The sequence below is a fragment of the Monodon monoceros genome, unplaced genomic scaffold, assembly GCF_005190385.1.
Source record: "Monodon monoceros isolate NGI ecotype Baffin Bay Population unplaced genomic scaffold, NGI_Narwhal_1 Super_Scaffold_5, whole genome shotgun sequence".
Taxonomy (NCBI): Eukaryota; Metazoa; Chordata; class Mammalia; order Artiodactyla; family Monodontidae; genus Monodon; species Monodon monoceros.
Window position 1 is genome coordinate 91016149 of NW_021703782.1, and position 19880 is coordinate 91036028.

The 19880-nt window shown below is 42.5% G+C and overlaps 1 protein-coding gene across 2 annotated transcripts in view; it reads right to left on the minus strand.

Annotated features, from left to right (window-relative positions):
* LPAR1 (lysophosphatidic acid receptor 1) overlaps positions 1-16258 on the minus strand; it is a 156269-nt gene extending 140011 nt beyond the window's left edge. The window contains exons 1-2 of one of the 2 annotated variants that reach the window (XM_029203183.1): positions 16199-16258; positions 15637-15840 (exon numbers count right to left, since the gene is read on the minus strand). The gene's annotated coding sequence lies outside the window, so the exon portion shown is untranslated. Of the gene's footprint in view, positions 1-14942; positions 15016-15636; positions 15841-16198 lie in introns of those variants that run through there. The other variant, XM_029203184.1, reaches the window with a different exon arrangement.
* Between the last annotated feature and the right edge of the window lie 3622 nt (positions 16259-19880).

Genomic DNA, 19880 nt, shown 5'->3' on the forward strand with positions numbered 1-19880 from the left:
TGTCAGCCTTGAACCTAACCTAACCCCATGACTCGAACCCCTTCTGATCCAACCTACTTCTTAGAACCAGCCTTGAGCAACATCCATACCTATTACGTGCCTGGACCTATGCCCAACCTGATCCCAAACACCGCCTGTGTGACCTGCCTCTGCCTTGTCCCAGACAGGGAGCCTGAGGTCCTGGCCAGGTTTCCACATAGTATCAGCTTAAGGAGAAGATAGTCAACAGCAAATAAAGGCATATGAGCTGATGAAGCAATACCAAAACACACTAAGTAAAATACCCACAGTTACTTGGGCTTCCTGAATAAATATTTATTATGAATGAGGAATTAGGTAGTGCTCAAAAAGAAAAAGCATGAATCTTATCTTTTGTTTCCTCAAATACATTTTCCTCAAAAGTAAGAACAAGTGAAATAAAGTACTTGCAAGTGAAATTGGGAGACTGAAAATTATTTTGAAATTACCAAAACTAATGTATTTTAATCAACTGATTTAACACACTGGTAAGAAAAGCTGAGTTGCCAAGTACTTTTCATTCCCTTTCACAGAAAACCCAATCCTTGTCCAATATTCCTTAAACTTGGAATAGTCATTATAACTGAATTAGCCTTCCATGGGATTCCTTAGCCCTTTAAATTTCTTTGATATAACATCACTACTGTTCAATGGGTTTTTATAAAATGTGGATTATGTATAACAATTTAGATACTACACATTTCCCCTAAAGCAAGCATCCAGCATATAAACCTAAGATAATGATTTTTTTCCACCCTCACTGAATCTGAAAGGTTAAAAACCAATGTAATTTCAAGTGTGGGCAAACTACAAACTATGATGTTAAAGTCTCAAGAATTTGCTCAGGAAAGTCTTCATCTTTGCCCACTCTTCATGTTTCCAGAAGTATCAGTGCTGGTGTCCAATGTCAAGATGTTTGTACCACCTGAGCCTCCCTTTACGATACAAGTAAGGATGCAAATACTTGGAGTTCTCCCATGTTTAGCTTGAGCTTGTCAGACTAAATTAACTCAGTGGCACAAGAACGTCAATTCTTTGAAGGTGAAACAGCCAGAGCAAAGTTGAAAATAAAAAGCATGAAGTCACTGCATAACACGATGGAGAGAATGATTTGTGCACATTATTCTGAATCTTCTATTTCAAGACAAGGACCTTGAGGCCTGGAAAGGGTGGGTCCTGTCAAAGGCCCCATGGACAGCGGTGGGGAAACTGGTACTTGAATTATGGTCGCCTGTCTTACTTAGTCTCAATCGGTCCACTTAATTTATGGATATCCAATTTAAAATATTTTAGAACTCTTCACCCAGCTTTAAAAAGGGGGCAGGGGAATGAACCCTAAAGCCCTGTCATGACAAAATAAGGAAATAAAAAATAAAAATCCTAACACAGCAATAATTCCAAACCATTATTTAAAAAATCACTAAGAAGCTATGAAATGTTCATTCAGTCATCAGATCTCCACTTACTAAAACTTAACTTCAGTGCTCTACTTTCTCACAAATTATGTATAGTTACTAGATTGGTAATTACACTACGTAGGATTTTTTTTTAATCCAACCAAAACTACTTCTCTACATCCACACAGAGCTTTGTACAGTTTCTAGTGTAGAGCATACCTGCAACAAATGCTATTATTATTTACCAATACACAAAACTGCTATAATACAAAACTGCTTCAAACACACTGGCACCCACCTCCCCCAAAATATTCTTTCTATTCCTCTTTGACTTTAAAAAAGAAAGCCACAAACAGGAAGGCCCACTAAGTGTCACAAAAATGCCAACTCATCAAACAAAAAGGTCTGCCTTCCATCTGTCGTTCACTTCCAGTACTTTATTTTGCTTACATTACTCAGTTCTTCCATGACTCTACAATCCCGCACACGACCCTTCACTGAGTTAACCCCTTCTCATTCTGCAGATCTAATCAAATGTCACTTCCTGAGGGAAATCCTGAATCACCCCAAAGTCAGATAAGGTTCCCCATTTAATTTCTTCTGAAACTCCCTGTGCTTTTCCCTCGTAACACTCATCACGTTTGTCCATATATATTTGGGTGCTCATTTGGTCAATATCCTCCTTCTCACTGGACTCTGTTTCATGCCCCCAGTGATGATCACTGCTTTATTCCCCACTCTAGTCCAACTATTAGCATAAGAACTGGTACTGTGTATATAATAAAGACCTGTAGAATAATGAATAACCCTAATTCCACATAGAACAGCAACAAACTAGATCAGTGTTTTTCAAACCACCCTTCACAGCCAAATCAGTGTTTTCAAAACTTCTAAATTATGACCAACACTTCTTTTAAATGAAAACGAACAGATTATAACAGAAATGCGGAGGGATCATGCTTATTATATGTAGTAAGCTGCATGAAACTGTCATTTTCTTCATATATATATGACCCTTTCTAACTATGGGTCATGGTCCAAAAAGTTGGAAAGCCACTGAACTGAATGTCCCAATACAACTCCTCCCCACTTCCCACCAAACTGCTCAAAAATGTGCAGAAAATGGCAAAACTGGCAGCAGTACTAGAAAGAGGCAGGGCAAAGCCAAAATCTCGGCATTATTTCCACTAACTCTGTGAAGGATAGGTAAAAAGAAAATTCTTGAACCACATGAATCTGAAAGACTCACACTGCACCTTTAGAAATTCAACAGGTCAGATGCTCTGATGAATGCAGAAAAAATTCTGAGTCGAACTCAGGAACGCAGAAGATACAACTGGCCCGATAAAGATGAGGACATACCCCAACTACATGGGAGGCACCTTTCAAACTAGCATAAGCAAGGGGACCCCAAGTGCAAATGAGGGTCAAAACTAACTAGAGACACACACAAAATACTGCTGCAGATTTTATTACAAACTAGAATACAAAAGTCTAAAGTCTACACTTAAAATTTAAGCTATACGCTGAAATATATATACAGTGTATATATATAAATATGATGGAAATTGAGAAGCGGCAAGAAGGCAAAAAAAATAAAGGCATTCTAAATTCTCTGCTGTGCAGAGGAGTGGGATCAAAAGTCATTCAGTTCTTTGACTTTGGGAACCAGAGAAACACAGAATCATGAATGTATTTGGAAAACAAAGATAATCACTAGTAAAGTGGAAACTAGATTTGGCCATTTAAAAATAGTTTATGTATATGAAACAAATGATACATAGAAAAAGACAGAAAATAAAGTCCAGAAAGTATATTAGATTGAACCGTAGGAAACTGCTATTTTTATAGGTCAAAAGCAATCAAATAACAATTTCATATGACTCAATCCATCAACAATGAAAATAATAATGTCAGCTAATTTGTTCAGTGTACGAGGCACTTTTAAAGGATTGATTGAAAATCTATGTATGCATGTTCCTTTACAAATAAAAACTGTAGTCCTAGAGACATTATGTAATTTATCTGAGGCCACGCAGCTAGATACTGGTGGGAAGAAGTAAACCAGTGCTTTTCACAGTACCTCTCAGAAAAAAAACTTAAAGAATTAAGGTCAAACATATTGGCCATAACAATAAATATTAAAGGAATTAGTTTCCCTTTGAGAGGTATGTTAAAATCCAATTAAATGTTGCTTATAAGCAAAAATATATGAAACAAAATGACAGACACCAAAAGTTTAAAATCAAAAGGATGAGTGAAATTATTTCAGACAAAGAAAAGAAGAAAACACTGGGATTAATATCAGGAAAATAGCAGCATGCAGTGCCAAACGCATAAAGGGTTATTTTATATTGATAAACAAAATAAAGGCCTAACAGTAATCTTTATGCATTTAATATTATGGTAACACACAGAAATTGCTATAAAGAAACTGACAAAAGCCCATCTGTAGAAAGAGACTAAAGGACCATTATTATCAGTCTGTGACAGCTCAAGTACAGAATCAGGACATAGAGGATATGAATAATATTACTATAGTGGCTGAGTTAATAAACATATCTGCACTTGTCACCTGTAGAAACCATGCTCTTTTCAATCCTCAGGACACAGAAATCCCTAACAGACAATAAGTAAAAATTGTACAAACCTCACTTAATTACCATGATAAATAAAACCGATAATTTATGCAAAAGTTTCTATGTAAACAATAAAGCAATATTCAGCCAAGTCATACTGAGCCGCTAGCTGCATTCCCAATAAAGTCAGGTATTAACAAAAATATTTACTTTCCCTGTACTGTTTTAAATTTTTAGTGATTATATTAGCACAAAACATAGAAGTTAAGCTATCTTCATTTTTTTAACTGCCACCTTCAGACTTTTATATGAAAATTCCTCCTCCCTCAATAGTGACTGACTCAAAATTTAAAATAAAATACTGCTCATTATTTCAAAATCATTGAAAATGAAGTCATGTACGTCAAAGATGACAACAAAGTTGATCCATGTCTACTCCTTCATTGAAAACAAATGACCTAATATCAACTCAAGAAGTGAGAACCAGAGTTTTGTCTATTTTCTTGATTTTTTTCCCCATCAAATCAGCCCATCTTTTTCTTTAATCAATGTCTCCCTCCTCTTCTATTCTCACCTCCCAGTTTCACTAACCTATTTGAACTCACCTTTCAAGCCCCCACATAAATGCCACTTTCTCAGAGATACTTTCCTCACCCTCGCAGACAAGGTCAATCCCCATGACACTTCCAGGAGACCCTGCTTTCCTCCCTAATTCCAAGTAACTTGGAGTTACTTGTTCAGAGGCTGTCTCCTTCACTAGATTGTAAATCTCATGCAGTCGAGACTGTGTCTTATTTACTATAACATGTGGAGATGGTAAATATATTGATTCTTTTATTCAGAAAATTTCAGTTCAAACAAATTTTTAATTCAAAATATTTGAGTTCTACGTGCAAGGTATTACCCTAAGGGTATTACACTGGGAAAACGGCAGTAAATAAAACAGGAATTTTTTTTTAATTAATACTTTCCCTCGTCAAAGAAGTAAAAACAATATAAATGCAATGGAGAAGAAAATAACAGGCAAGCTCGGTAAATGGGAAGGGTTATACAATGTTAAACGTAGTGATCAGTAGAGAAGGCCACACTAAGAGGTGACATTTGAGTTAAGATGTGAAAATGATGACAAAGCAACCATATGGACGCCTGGAAACAGAGCATTCCAGCAAGAGGGTACAGTCGATGGCAAAGGGCTAGAAACCACAGTCTACTCTGTAGGTAAGTCCATACATAGTGCTTGTTTAAAGTAAGGATAGAACTCTGGGAACATGAGTACCTAAAGATGGGCAGAGAAGCAAAAACTCTTAAAAGAATAAAGAAGCAAACAGAGATAGGAAATGATTAAATATGATACATATTAAATACTGTGACTATCATGTGGTCAATGGAAAATTAACGTAAAAGATTTTAATACCATGTGTACTTATGATACAAAGCAAAATGCTATAAATATTCAGTAAGATCAAATATTTTAAAAACTGCAAGAGTTATCCCAAATTGGAATAAGGAAGTTATCCTGAGCAGTGGAACTATGGATGAGTCTCCTGGACTTGCCAAATTCCAAAACGAGCATGTACTGTTTTTACAACTTTCAAATGGAAATGAGTATAATTTTAAAGAATCATAATGGCTTAGAGAGAAAAAGGCTGAGAACAGATTATCTTTGCTCTATCTTACTGCAAGAAGGCATGCCAATATAATTTCCTGAAATGAAAATACATTTTTAATTGGAAAAGATCTTTTTGTAACCAGGTAAAGAGCAAAGTTCTACTGTATGTTATTTTTAACCTTCATCAAGCAATTAAAGCTTAAATTTACTTGACCAGAGTTTATAAACCCCCATGGCAAACTTGCTGGGGTTTCTCAAAGTCTGGGCTTTAGGCTGAGAAGTTTTTCAGCTTGTCTTTTACTACAGTGATGACAGTAATATGACACTCAATGCTGTTAGCACAGCAGTAAACTAAAACTATATTTGCAACTCCACTCAGGCCCCAAATCACCAAGAATCTTCCAATTCTTTTCAGGATGTTTTTTTCCTTTGCCTGAACGGATTGTTTTGGAAGCTTTTATTCATCTCAAAGGAACATCAAACTGAAACTCCATCTCCTTTGTATCATACCAGGACCACCTCATCAGAGAAGCCATAGTGGATGTTCACTGAATGTTTGACAACCTACAAAACTATTTTAAGCACCTGCTGGATAGAAAAAGTACCTGAAGAATCAAAATATGACTTACTGTCCTTGTTAAGACACCTAGTACTTATATCAATGGGAGAGGATCCTTTCACAATGTGTTCGGATATCAAATCATCACATTGTACACTTTAAATATCTTAGTTTTGTCAATTACACTTCAATAAAGCTGGGAGGAATTTTTTTTAATAATTTTTAAAAACCCACTGAGTATATATCACTTTTCTCACTCTAAAACTTCTCTCCACCTTATCACATCAATTTCACTGGTATTTACTCTGACATATAACAAGTACTCCTGAATACTGCCACGCTTTAGCTTCTCAGCTAAGTTGCAAGCTCAAATTTCCCGCTACCAGCTGAAAATCTCTGCCTCCTTAGCTTTAGACATGTCTAAAACCAGCATGCCTCACTGACACAATCCTCATAGCCTCATGCCCCTGCTCTCTGCTAATGGCATCGACGTGCCCTTTTCTGTCCCCAGAAGCTCCCTGCACCCTTCTAGGCTGGGAGGCTGGGAGGGCTGACCCAAAGGGCTTCCCTGGTGGCGCAGTGGTTAAGAATCCGCCTGCCAATGCAAGGGACACGGGTACGAGCCCTGGTCCGGGAAGGTCCCACATGCCGTGGAGCAACTAAGCCCATGCGCCACAACTACTGAGCCTGTGCTCTAGAGCCCGCGAGCCACAACTACTGAAGCCCACACGCCTAGAGCCCGTGCTCTGCAACAAGAGAAGCCACCGCAATGAGAAGCCTGCGCACTGCAATGAAAAGTAGCCCCTCCTTGCTGCTACTAGAGAAAGCTCGCGCACAGCAACAGACCCAACGCAGCCAAAAGTTAATTAACTAATTAAAAAAAAAAAAAAAAAAAAAAAAAAAGACTGACCCAAAGCAGACCACCACTCAGCCACAAATTGTAACCCATCACTCACATGCAGCTCCCGGGCCTTCGATATGACTCCTCTGCACGGAATGAGCTTCTCAGCCCACTTGCCCATTGAGGCCAGAAACCCCCTGCAAATGTTTCCTCGACTCCAAGGTAGAGTTACTCTCTCCATCCTCAGATATTCAGATGGCACTTTGTTTAAACCTCGGTTTACAATATTTATCACTGTCTGCGTGATCTCAGGCATTTGTATCCATGCCTCTCCATGTCTAGAAGCTGGTTGAGAGCAGGGAACCATCCTTTCTTGGTGGTTGTTTTTCCTTTTTAAATTTTTTTTTACTGTAGTGTCCTCAGCCAAGCACAGGGACTGAATCTCATAAGCGTGCAGAGATTTTAGCTGCATGAAACTGAACTGACAGGGTCTCAGATAAAGGGAGGAGAGCACAGATCCTACTGAATTTGGAAAAGCCAAGTCATCCTGCCCTAGCCTTTGAACCTCTGGGTCTCTGTGTCTACTCAGAAAGTAAAGCAAGCAGTTCTCTGTGGAATTATAATAAATACCACGTACAGAATGAATTCCTCCTTTTCTCAACATGACAATAATCCCTCTCCCAACAAATCATAGTCCAATATGGCAAAGCAGCCCCTTAACAAAAGGCAATTCTGTTTCAGCTGTGCTGCTCCCTGGGTTAAAAACACTCCATCCTTATCACCTGCTGATTGCCGACTGCTAGGGGGGCCTCGTTTAATGCTCCCATAACAAAACCTGCCTATAATGAGTAACCCCCCCCATATGCTCTGCTCTAGAAGCAGTTGATAGGCGCTCCCCAGCTGCCTTGCTTTGCACCTAACGAAAGGTTCGCAGATACCCACCACGTGCTTCTAAATGCCCCGCCTTCCCTCACCAGAGACCCGGATGAAGCAGAGTCCTGGTGGAAATAACATTCTGGGGCAATGATATTTGTTGTCTTGGTTGTCACGCAGCTGGAAATCGTTTTCTTCTTTCCCATTCATAATAGCCCAACCTTCCCATCTCTGGGACAAGAACCCTTTTTTGTGTTTGTTTTTGGTTTTTTTTTTTTTTTTTTTTGGCTGGGCCACACGGCTTGTGGGATCTTAGTTCTCTGACCAGGGACTGAACCCGTGCCCCCTGCAATGAAAGCATGGAGTCCTAACCACTGGACCGCCAGGGAATTCCTCATAGCACGCTGCACCGATTCAGGAAGAGCCATGCAGGCTCCTGGGACCTCAAACGTCTGGCCCATGGTGGCAATCTCAATCACAGCCTCTCCAAAACAAAAAGAGGCAAGAGAGAGCACATGCACGCAAAGACACATACCCCACATGCATCAATATATATAAACACAAACATTAGGTTTGTATAAGCAGAAGTACAATTATGGAAGGCTACGTAACAAATTCATGACAGAGGGGTTGGTTACATCAGATGGGTAAGCTAGAGAGAGCAGAGGGATATTACATTTACTTTAGACACATCTGTATCATTTGAATCATTACAAAACCCCCATCTTTCTATAAATGAATGCAGCTATCTTCTGGTGAGAACACTTTGTACTGTGTTCATAGCCGAGTGACTTAAACAGGATAAGTAAAATGCATTAACCAAGCAGAGTTCACTGTGGCATGACCTCAAATTAGGTCTGACTTCCCACCAAGGCTAGGTTTGGATTATTCTAGGAAGCAAGTCATCAACTGAATATAGAACCTCAAACACAAACTGCGTCAAAAGTAAGAATATCTGAAATGAGAAGGAAGCAAGCCAGGGCTACAGATAAGACACAGTTACATCTATCTCTAGACTTGACAACTAAGAGGTAAATCTGGGCAAAAATGTTTCAAGTTTATAAAACGAAAATGAGAATACCAGGATCCATCTCTTCTCATCTTGTTAAGAAAAGCTAACTGACCTGAAAACACTGGGCCTAGTTTGAAGAAAACATTCCTAAAGTTGAAACTCAACAAACATGCTCTATATCTGAAGATGTTTCAAAAGAACTTCAGTCATGAACATAATATGATAGAATGCAAGCTCCTCGAGAGAGGGGACCTTCTGTGTCTTGTTTCCTCCTGTTCCAGAGTACCTAGTAGGTGTGCAACAAATATCTACTGCATCTGGAATAAATGAACAAATTAAAGATTAAGGAACAAGTAAACGAAAACTAGAATTAGCAACTAGATAATATCAGTGCCTATTCTTATTTTATAGATATAAAAAGAATTGGGCTTCCCTGGTGGCGCAGTGGTTGAGAGTCCGCCTGCCGATGCAGGGGACACGGGTTCATGTGCTCCGCAACGGGAGAGGCCACAACAGTGAGAGGCCCGCATACCGCAAAAAAAAAAAAAATGGAACTTCGACTCATTCAGCAATAACAACACTGGAAATTAAAAGCCCCTTGATTCCCTCTATCTTGATTACCTTTTTCTCTTCTGTGTTTCTTGTTTTATCTCCTAGGTCCCTCCCAGATCTTAATCTCCTAGGAGCCTTCCCTCACCCTCACCCCCAACCCATGCCCCTGAGGGTCAGGTGCCCCTGCTTGGTGCTCCCACAGTGCCCTGAGCTTATCTCCCTCATCACACCTGTTACACTGAATTGCGATCATCATCTGTTAATATGCTGTAAGCTCCGCTCCTGCTGGAGGGTAGGAATCCTGCCTTATTCATCCCCCCTCCCTGCCTCCATCTAGCACCTAGCACAATGCTTGCGTTATAGCAGACGGTCAGTTCAGTGCTGCTAGGGGTAGAACAGAACTTGTTTCCTCTGCCACCAAATCATTGCTCCTTCCAAAGAGCCAGGAGTATCCTTCTGTTAGGGCCAAGTTTCAGAATGAAGGCAGCTTGGGGATTGGTCAAGAAGAACCGCTTAAACATAGAGGAAGAAAGTTGAGTATAGCAGACTTACATGAAATCGAATCCAGTCTATTGTTCTGAGATTTACGAAAATGGGAAAAAAGAAAACTTGCTAAAAAGGAATGGTTCACAGTAGCCCTCTCTGTACAGTGAATCTTAAACCTTAAGAAGCCAAGGCACACACAATGGCCACGATGAACAAGAGTTCCTTTAGCAACAGTTTCAACCTTGGAAATCCCACCCCACAGAGATCCATAACCAGGTTTTATTAGTCCAACTTTCTCTCTTTCAGAGAAAGAGGCTGGTTCTGAAATCCCTTTCCTTTATCTCCATATTAAATAAAACAAACACAACCTGATCTACCTCATTCAGGCTCACACGTTATTTGTTTTAGCACTGGACTAAAGTTAAGAGTCTGCCCTGTCCTTACACCACTTTTTTTTTAAAAACAGTACCACAAAAATCAAATAAATTATAGCCTAAATCCACACATGTAGTAAAACAGTCCTCTCATTTCTGAAAGAAATTTGAATGTTACATGAGCTTCAAAGTTGACGTTTCTACAGTACTGATCAGATGACAGGAGCCAACATCCAAGGATTGAGACAATTTTCTTTGCCCCACACCCCCAGGTCAATAATAGTAACAACAACATTACTTTGAAATCATACCAACCTGCTGAAAAAAAAAAAAAGCCAGGGAATTTAAATAAAATCACCAAAACCAGCACTCTCCCTCCCCCCTCCTAAAAAAACCAAAAAACTTTGAGTCACTTCAACTTAACTAATTTAATTAATTGATTAAACGTGCCAAACCCAAGTTCCCTTGCAGAAGATAAAACAAACTGCTGGGAGGATCATTCACTCAAATTGTATTCAGAAGACAGTAAAAAGCAGCTGACCCAATCTCCTTTCATCAACTGTCTCCTTATTAGCCCAGCACCTCGAGGTTCGAAGGCAGTTAGAAGACTTATTCATATCAGCTGCACCTTTGACGTGCAGCTGAAAGGCCACCCACTCCCACCTTTGACACAGACGTATCGCGTGAGAGGAAACCTCCAGAGTTGCTGGAAGTCTCTCCCAAATGGAGCCCACAGAGATTCTTCCTGTCTGAGAGATAATGAGCTATACACCTTCGCTCTGGAGAGTTAGGGGAAAGAACAACAACAACAAAAGAGGCAGTCGACCAGAAAGGAGGTTCTCAGAGAAGTATTCATCTACAGCACTGGGCAAGCTACTTCTAGTGGAGGTTGAACTTAAAGGATCTTCGTGGTTGTGTCAGTCCTCACTGCAACACCAAGGGTGCTTCTCCCTTCTCCCCAACATCACCCCCTTACCTTTTACAAGGGTGTTAACCCCATTTCTAAACTAATAATAATTCTCTTCTGTGCTGCAAATATTCAACCACTGTGAAATACTATGTATAACATACACACAGTCAAGAATGTCGGTTGCCGTGAGATTCACGTTTCAATTAGCATTAACTAGCAGGCCCTTCCCTAAACAAAAACAAAACAAAATGCTTTCTTGGTCAGCTCTGAGCCTGGAGAGCAATTTTAACCCACATGCTTCAAGGGCCTCGCAAGGTCCAGATGTAACACAATAACATCATTAATTTTCACTAAATTATATTTCTCAAAAGGCCACTATCAATTTGGGGCAATACGGGAGAAGAAACTGCATATTCTTTATTCTGTAACCTTTCTATAATCTGGATAAGCTGGCAGCAGCGCCCTGAAACTCACTCGGCATGAGTTACGAGGGTATGTGATGGAATCAGGGCCCAGGCACCTCTCAATCATTTCAGCCCTCTATGCCCAGTATTTGTGACTCAGTGCCTTCCTGCGTTGTGGGGTTAAACCGTACTTCCCCCTCCCTGTCCCTAGGTAGTACAATTCCTTAAAATAACAGCCAAGGTCCCCACAATTTATCGCCTTGTATCTTTCCAGCCTCCATTCCTCCGGACTCCAACTACATAGTTCACTCCCCACCATTCATCTTTTAAGAGACACATCATTTTCATCCTTCAAGTCCCTTTTGTGAAGTCTTCCCCAGAGACAGAATTTAATTTTCCATTGCCTGGCATGCCAAGTTTCTTAGATTCTACAGCTGCCGCCTAGTTATGCAACCCAGCTGCTATATATTGAAGTTAGCTGCATCTTTTCCCTCTGTACTGCAGCTCTTTCTAGAGCCTCCTTTTTCTCATCCTTGTATCTGCCACCGTCGAAGGAATGCAGTAACTGCTTATCCAATTAAAATTTCCTCCTTTTCTCCCAACTTTCTAAGGCATCCATAATAGCTCTCCATGAGATAGCTAAATAACACTACAGGGATTTGGAACATAGCGTGGTATGTAAACATTAGAAACCAAATAAGATGCTGAGTTAGCAAGGCCAGAGCAAGCTTTCAAATTTTAAACCAAGTTTTATTACATCACACTTCACTTTTAAAATACACCATGTTCCTCAAGTGTGTATGCATATAGGTACCAAAAAAAAAAATTAAAGAAAAGGGAGACAGGCCACACATCAAGCACAGATATTAAAATCGTGACCTCAAACTAAATCTCAGGTCTTGTTATTTGGACACTTTGAGCGTCCCAGTGAAAATGATACAGTATATTCCACTCAGGTTGCAACTTTCCTTACTAAGCATTTGAAATAAGATTCTCCTGCCTAAAAATCATGAACTTCAGACTGACTGTCACTATGTATCAAAAAGACTTAGCAAGTGAGAGTTTTACTTGCTTTGAATTTTCCAGTAGGTCTAACAGTCAGAACAGATTCAGTAAAACCTTGAGAAGTCTGTGGTAGAATCTTTTTTTAAATCAAATTACTTTTCGGAAAAGATTAGCTTCAAATAAAAACAGACGTTTCAAACTCAGGTGTTGAAAGGGCTGCCACTTACATTCCCATGCCTGGTAACTTTTCCCATCACTCACAGAGATTTCTGAGATCCACTGAGTGCCCTCAGCACTGAGCTGCAGCTCATCTCGAGAGACAACGATGCAAATGGGAAGTCGGCCAGGTCAGACTACAGACTCCAAGTCAATTTTAAGGTTAAGTAGCTCACCCACTTTAAATAATATGGGTAATGGAAGACTGACTGGGGTGGGGTAGGGTGGTATTATTGATGTCCTTGTGCAGGAGGAAAGAAAAAACAGGGGAGAACCGACTCCCAGCTCCAGGTTCTTCCCCCTCCAGGCATCTCCCACTGCTGCTTTTCCTCAACCCTCTTGGCCTTCCTGCCCTCCCCCTTACCTCCCAGACTAACAGTTGACACTTCCCTCTACTCTCTCCCTACTGTTCTAGCATGGGATAACCACCCTCCAGTTTGTAGTTATGTGGGGGGAGCTGGAAGGAACAGCAGAGATGATCAAACCCCTCCATTTTCCAGATGAGTACACCAAGAAGGAGGACCAGCTGATCTAACCGGCTAAAGTCGCACCACTAGGGGACGTGGTGTGTCTGTGGGATCAGATTATGATAACCCAGTCCTCCTGCCTGGCCCCTCAGCCCGGCCTTCCTGCCACACACTACCTCTTTCTCTGGCTACTTGGCTTCTTTATCCTCAAATTAAATGGTATCAAGAAAAATGCAGTCTTAATAATGCTGATCGTTATTCACAATTTTGCTTTTGGGGCAAATATGCTCCGGCCTCCCCAGAATTGGAGAATCAAGGGCAGAAACAAATGGATGACATTATGCATGTGTGTGTTAATGCAATTTAATTCGGTCCAAATAACCATAATTTCAGTACACACCCTTTTTCCTTGGGGCTTACTACTCTTATTTGACAAGGGAATAGTTTCTTAGGAAAATGAACTTAGTTTTAAACCAGCACGGTCTCCCTCTAACCCGAATTGCAAGCTTTGAATAACAGACCTCCTGCTTCACAGTTATGTTTAGGCTGGGCAAACACTCAATGCAAATAGGTGAAAATCACGGACTGCTAAAGCCCGAAGGAATAGAGAATTTTGCTCTCATAACTGCAGTCACCTGTTTTCAAGATTCATGTTTGTAAATATGTATCTATTCCAATGGGAGACAACGCGTTCATAGTGAAACTTTAACAAGCCAGCGCTCACTGGAAACCCACATTTAAGAAACCTCCATAGATTTCAACAACAAAAAAAAGAGAAGTAGCAGCAGAAAGCAGCAATCTCAGGCCCCAGACTGAAGGCAGCAACAAGTCCTGGATACCGTCATTCTTACACATCAAAGTCCAAATGGCAGCAAAGAAAAACAAGAATAAATGGTAAATCCATTCACAACAAACTAGTCCTGCGCACACGCGCGCGCGCACACACACACAACGAGCCCGTCTATTTCAAAACCACCAACTCAAAGCCAGGTCCCTCCCTTGCCTTAGATTCCCCAGTTACTTGATAAACGTGTTTGTTAGACGTCCGGACAGAAACTTAAGTTTAAAGTCCTCAGGCGGGGAGAGACCGCTGCGTGGCCGGTGAGAAGCAAGTGGTGCGGAAGGTCGGCGCTGCGGGTCGCGGGGACCCCCGGCGGTCCACGTCCACCGGGACGCGCCTTGGAGGTAATGTTGAGCGCCTCCCGCCTGCCAGCTCGGGCCCCCACCCAGACCCAGGTAACCGGAGACCACCTACGTGTCACTTGGGCGGGTCCCGGCCGCTGGCACGGGGCACAGCGTGGGCCCCGGGGAGCGCTGACCCGGTTGGGGGACGGGAGGGCCGGCGGCCCGGGCGGCTGCGGCCACTTCCCTCCCGGGGCTCGATCAACTGGTTGGCTGGGGAGGCCAGGAGCGCCTCGCCTCCTGCAGGTCGGCCCGCGAGCACGCACACCCACCCACACCCGGCACAGGCGCGCGCGTACACACACACACACACACACACACACACACACACAGCCACAAAGCCCGTCTGCCGCAGGAGAGCGCGCCGTTTGGCGGCGGAAGGGACCCGGCGAAAGCTGGCTCCGCGCTCAGAAGGCACCGTCCCCTCGCGCCACCCCGCGCCGCGCCAGTCCCTTTACCTGCGCCCGTCGCCGCCGCGCGTCCGGCTCCCGCCGCCCCCGGGCTGGCTTCAGGCTGCGCGGTCAATCCCCGCAGCCCCCGCCCCGCGGCCCGCCGAGCCCGGCCCTCCGCCCGCCCCTCGGCCGTCGCCCGGAGCGGGGCCGCCCCCTGCGCCCACCCCGCCGGGGTCCCGCGCGCGCGGCCGGGAGGCCGGGGAGGGCTCGGCGGCGCCGCGGCCCAGGCCGCCCGAGATCCCGGCAGGCTCTGCTGGGGGACAGGGGCGTCGCGGCTCCGGGAGCGTCAGCCGCCGCTCGGCCCCGACTGCTCCGGCTTTGGCGCGCTGGCAGGGCGGCGGGGGAGGGGGGCGCCGAGGGAGGGCCGCGGGAGCAGGGCGGACGCCTGCCCCCTTCTTCCTCCGCCTTCTTTCTTTTCTGCAGGCTCCACGTAGCACAAGTCAGCAACTCCCACCCCCCCGACTCCCTCCCCCTGGCTCATTCCCTTACCTGGCGCGACGCCCCCAGAGCCCCTACCCTCTGTGCTCCTCCTCCCCCATCCAGTTGCCGGACTCCCCGCCCCGCCGGCGGGGGCGGAGGGTAGCCCAAGCCTCCCATTCATCATCTTCCCACCGCCCCCCACCCGGATCGGACCCACCCGCGTCTGGAGACCCACGGCCTCCAGCTCCGGATCTCCATCCCCACCCGCTCCCGCGCTCACCTCTGCGACCGACAACTTGCGGGGCTCGGGCGGCCTCTCCTACACGTTGCATTTTCATTTCGTCGCTCTTCTCTCCCCACTTGAAAATCTCTGGAAGACATCGCAGGGCCCGCAAAATCCCCGATGTCTGGCCTCTCTCGTAGTTCCGTTTCCAAACTTTCCCGGAGGCACGGAGTTTCTCCCAGTGCAGCCTTCAAGTCGAGGCTGCAAAGAACGCAGAGTCAATTTTGCTGCCGGAAAGGTGCACACGTTTCCATTTCTGAGTTTTCGATTGCCTGGCTCTGCAGACCAAAGCAAGTGTGACTGTGTTCCCCTAGTTCTCCATATCCATGATTATAAATTTCTCTTCCGCTTTCCCAGTGTAACTTTGCAAGTGCAAACTATCAATTTTAGAAGAGTAATTAAGGGCGGGGAATACACACCTGGAGGTGTGGTTGGGAGCGGCGCAGGACTAAGGCCTGGGGATGGTTCTCGGGAAAGTGGCGGGCACAGAGATTCGCCCAGGTTCTGGAACAACACCCGGCCCACCGGGGGCTCTCCAGCCGCGCCACCCCCTACCCACCTCCCACCCTTGGCTTCCTGGAGTGTTGGCAATTCGCTGCCTCTAGCTCCACCGCTAAAGCCGCGACACAACAAAAGTAGCAGCTTACAAGTAAAAACTGGGCAAACTCTAAACGGCACGTGGGGTCTACGACAGCAGTATGTCAGGGAACTTGGCAGGACTGATACAAGTACATATAAGAAAGAAACGCAGAACCAGGAGGGAGGGCTGCGTTGGTGGCAGTCACTCGGTAACCTTGGGCTTCGCAGAAATGAGAGGTCACCGGAAACCGCACAGGGCGGGGAGGAGAAGAATTCTTGGTGGGGATGGAAACGTCTCAAGCTTCCAGTGAGGTCTGCCTCGAAGAGAACGTGACCGTCGCCCTCAAGTGACTGTTTCGAACCTTGATTGAGTTCGTCTTGCGGTTTTCACAGGGCGCTCAAAGCTAAACCCTGACTGCTCATCCATTACTCTCAAGCTGTTTCCTTTTTCAAACAATGTAGCAAATCCCCTTTGTTAAAAAATCAGCCTTAAAGAACTCTGCTTCCTCTCCTTTCCTACCAATTTATCATTTATTTTATAATAATCCATTAAAATGTGAAAAAATAGAAATTTTAATACATTCACGGTGCTAATATGTTCATTTACAGCATGCAGAAATGCATATAAAAACTCTTATCGCAAAAATAATGAGAGCTGATCTTAAACTCTAAAGAAAGATACCAGGACAAATAGGAAAATGTCCACTATATAATCTAAATATAATAAAAAGCATATATTGGTAAGAAAAGAAAGACTATACTGAAAGGGACTTTTGTTTTGCACCATAGCTCTACCCACCTCAGAAAAATCACTTAGCTCATTTTCCTGTCTTCTTTCTACTACACGCTCTTTGTATTTACTGTTGGGTTTCTCAATACCAAAACTTCTATATCTAGTAAAAAGAATATTTTAAAATTTTATTTAAAATAATTAAATTATTATATTAACTATAGCAATAAATAGTATCAAATAATTAATTTACAAATTAATTATTTCAATCTTTCACCCTTCCTCATAAATCAAAGATAAAGTGTAAATGAGTTTCTTGCCTACCACTCAGCTTGAATGTTTTCCCAGGATATTGATTTTACCTCTTACCATATTAAGGAATATGGTTGCTTCTGCTTTGACTATATATTAACTGCCTTAACTACTCTGTGATCCTTTCTAACATCAAATGAGGAGTTCTGTCCACGCAAGACGTGACGTGTATTCAAGAGTTCCAAGTTATTTGCTTTAAAAAAACTTTCTTTCCTCTTTATTTGTCCTACCATGGCCTAGAATGAATTGGAGAGCAAAGTACAAGGTCAGCCTGGACAGACCTGTCTCCCTGACACATGCGGACCTGTCTGAATGAGACTGCTCTTCACCCAGTTTTTGTTTAATAACTTCAAAATCAACTGTAGGCTGTATGCCCAGTGTAAAAGGAGAGAGAAAATGAAATCCAATACAGAATCCAGTTCAGCACAGAGATTAATCCATCAAAACTAGCATTGTGTTCCAAACGAGCCAGTTTTCTCATCTGTAAAATGGGATAATAATACTAATAAAGTCTATTTTATCAGGTTCCAGGTTGCCTTTAATAAAGTAAGATAATATCTTTGAGCAGGCTTCTTCAAACCCAACAGTAGGTGATGTTATTTCAATAGAGATGCAGAAAGATACCTCGATATACTTTCTTTAATGTTTTTATCTGTCTGTGGCCCTCTTGCCAATCAAACTGATTCCATTTCTTGGATAGTCATCTTAATGCTTTCTGTCCTAACCTTTCTCTCTTATCCTCTGCCAAGCAATGTTTCTCTAGATCTGTTTCTTCAAATGACTTCACCAGAGCCAGAGGCCCAAAGATAGCTGGTGCTGTCAAACGTGAGAAAAAATATTTTCAGCAAAATGAAGAGAATTTGAATGAGGAGTATTTCAAGTACAGTTTACATTAATATCTTGATAACTGTAGACTTTGTCAGATTATTGCTGTTATCTAGTGGTCCAAGGACTATAATCTGCAGAGCATTTAGGATTGGAACATTGGCTGTCACTACTTTTGGCTCTGTTATTTGTTCAGAAGGGTTTGCTGGTCATGCCAGTTCCCTCTGCCTTCCCACATTCCCTTCCGTCTGGCAAAAAGCCTTTGAAATTTTCTACTAGAGAGCAGTCAAACCTATCAGCAAAAAGATCTGTTGGAAACTTTCCCTCCAGTCTGTTAATGTAGAGACTGATGCAGAGAATGTATTCCGGTGAAACAATACCCTGAGAGAATTCAGCCTGCTTGGGAAAATTTTTCAGGTGCCTCTCAGGCAGGTTTCTTCCTTGTTAAAATGGGGTATTTATGCCTCGCTGCTGTTTTTCCCCTTGACTAGAAAGAAATCATTCTCCTTAGGAAACGTGTCTATTTTAAAAGGCCAGTGGCAGAGGTGGATGAGGTCAGCCCAATGTAGTGAAACTAAAATAGCATAAAATAAAATAACACTCTTCAGGGTAGAAGTGACATAAAGAGACTCTAGGAACAGAGAGTAGAAGATGGGATTGTGTGGGCAGCAGCCCTGTATGAGGACCAGACTACAATGAAATGAAAGCCCTAAATACACTGACTATTTGCTCACCTTTCTCTTATCAGCTATTTCTGCATGAATAATCTGGGTAGTGTCTGAAGTAGATCAAGGGTGAGCAAATCCTTTTCCTGTAGTTTCCCTCACCCAAATAAAAAGCCTTTGATCTAAAACAGAAGGGGAGGGGGGAAGAAAATGAAGAAGAAAAATATATGTGTGTTATATGTATAATTTTAGAGCTAAAAATAGACCTAAATATCCAAAAACTCATAGAAAGGGTCACAAAACAAAAAGTTCTATAAAACAATAATAAAATTTTCAAATTTCTAGTAAGACTGATACTGAGGAAAGAGAGAAAAGAAACAAGACTATGAATGAAATTATAATTATAGTTTCGAGACTTTTTTCTAATACTAACAGAATGTTGTGAACATTTTTAAAACTTAGCTGAAATAGATACTTTCTAATAAGATGCAAATTACAAAACGTTATTGAGTCAAACAAATTAAAAACATGAATATATTTGTAACTATTGAATAAATTAAATTCATATTTCTAAATCTACCTACAAAAAGGGTCAAAAATTTGGTGGCAAAGATTTACCAAATCTTCATAGGTAATCTCTATTCAAATGATTTCAGAGAAAAAGAAGGAAAGCACCCCAATTATTTTATGAGCTAATAAAATCTTGATGCCAAGATCAGACATTAAAATAGAAAGGAAGGGCTTCCCTGGTGGCGCAGTGGTTGGGAGTCCACCTGCCGATGCAGGGGACACGGGTTTGTGCCCCGGTCCGGGAAGATCCCACATGCCGGGGAGCGGCTGGGCCCGTGAGCCATGGCCGCTGACCCTGCGCGTCCGAAGCCTGTGCTCCGCAACGGGAGAGGCCACAACAGTGAGAGGCCCACGTACCGCAAAAAAACAAAACAAAAAACAAACAAAAAAAAAATAGAAAGGAAAATTCTAGACCAATCTCAAAAGGAATAAAAAATTTTATTCTTACATATAATCAAACCAAGTTCAGCAATGTGTTTTTAAAAAATACATCACAAGCACAAATACATCACAAAAATACATCACATATGGCTGATACCATAATGTAAGAATGGCTTCAT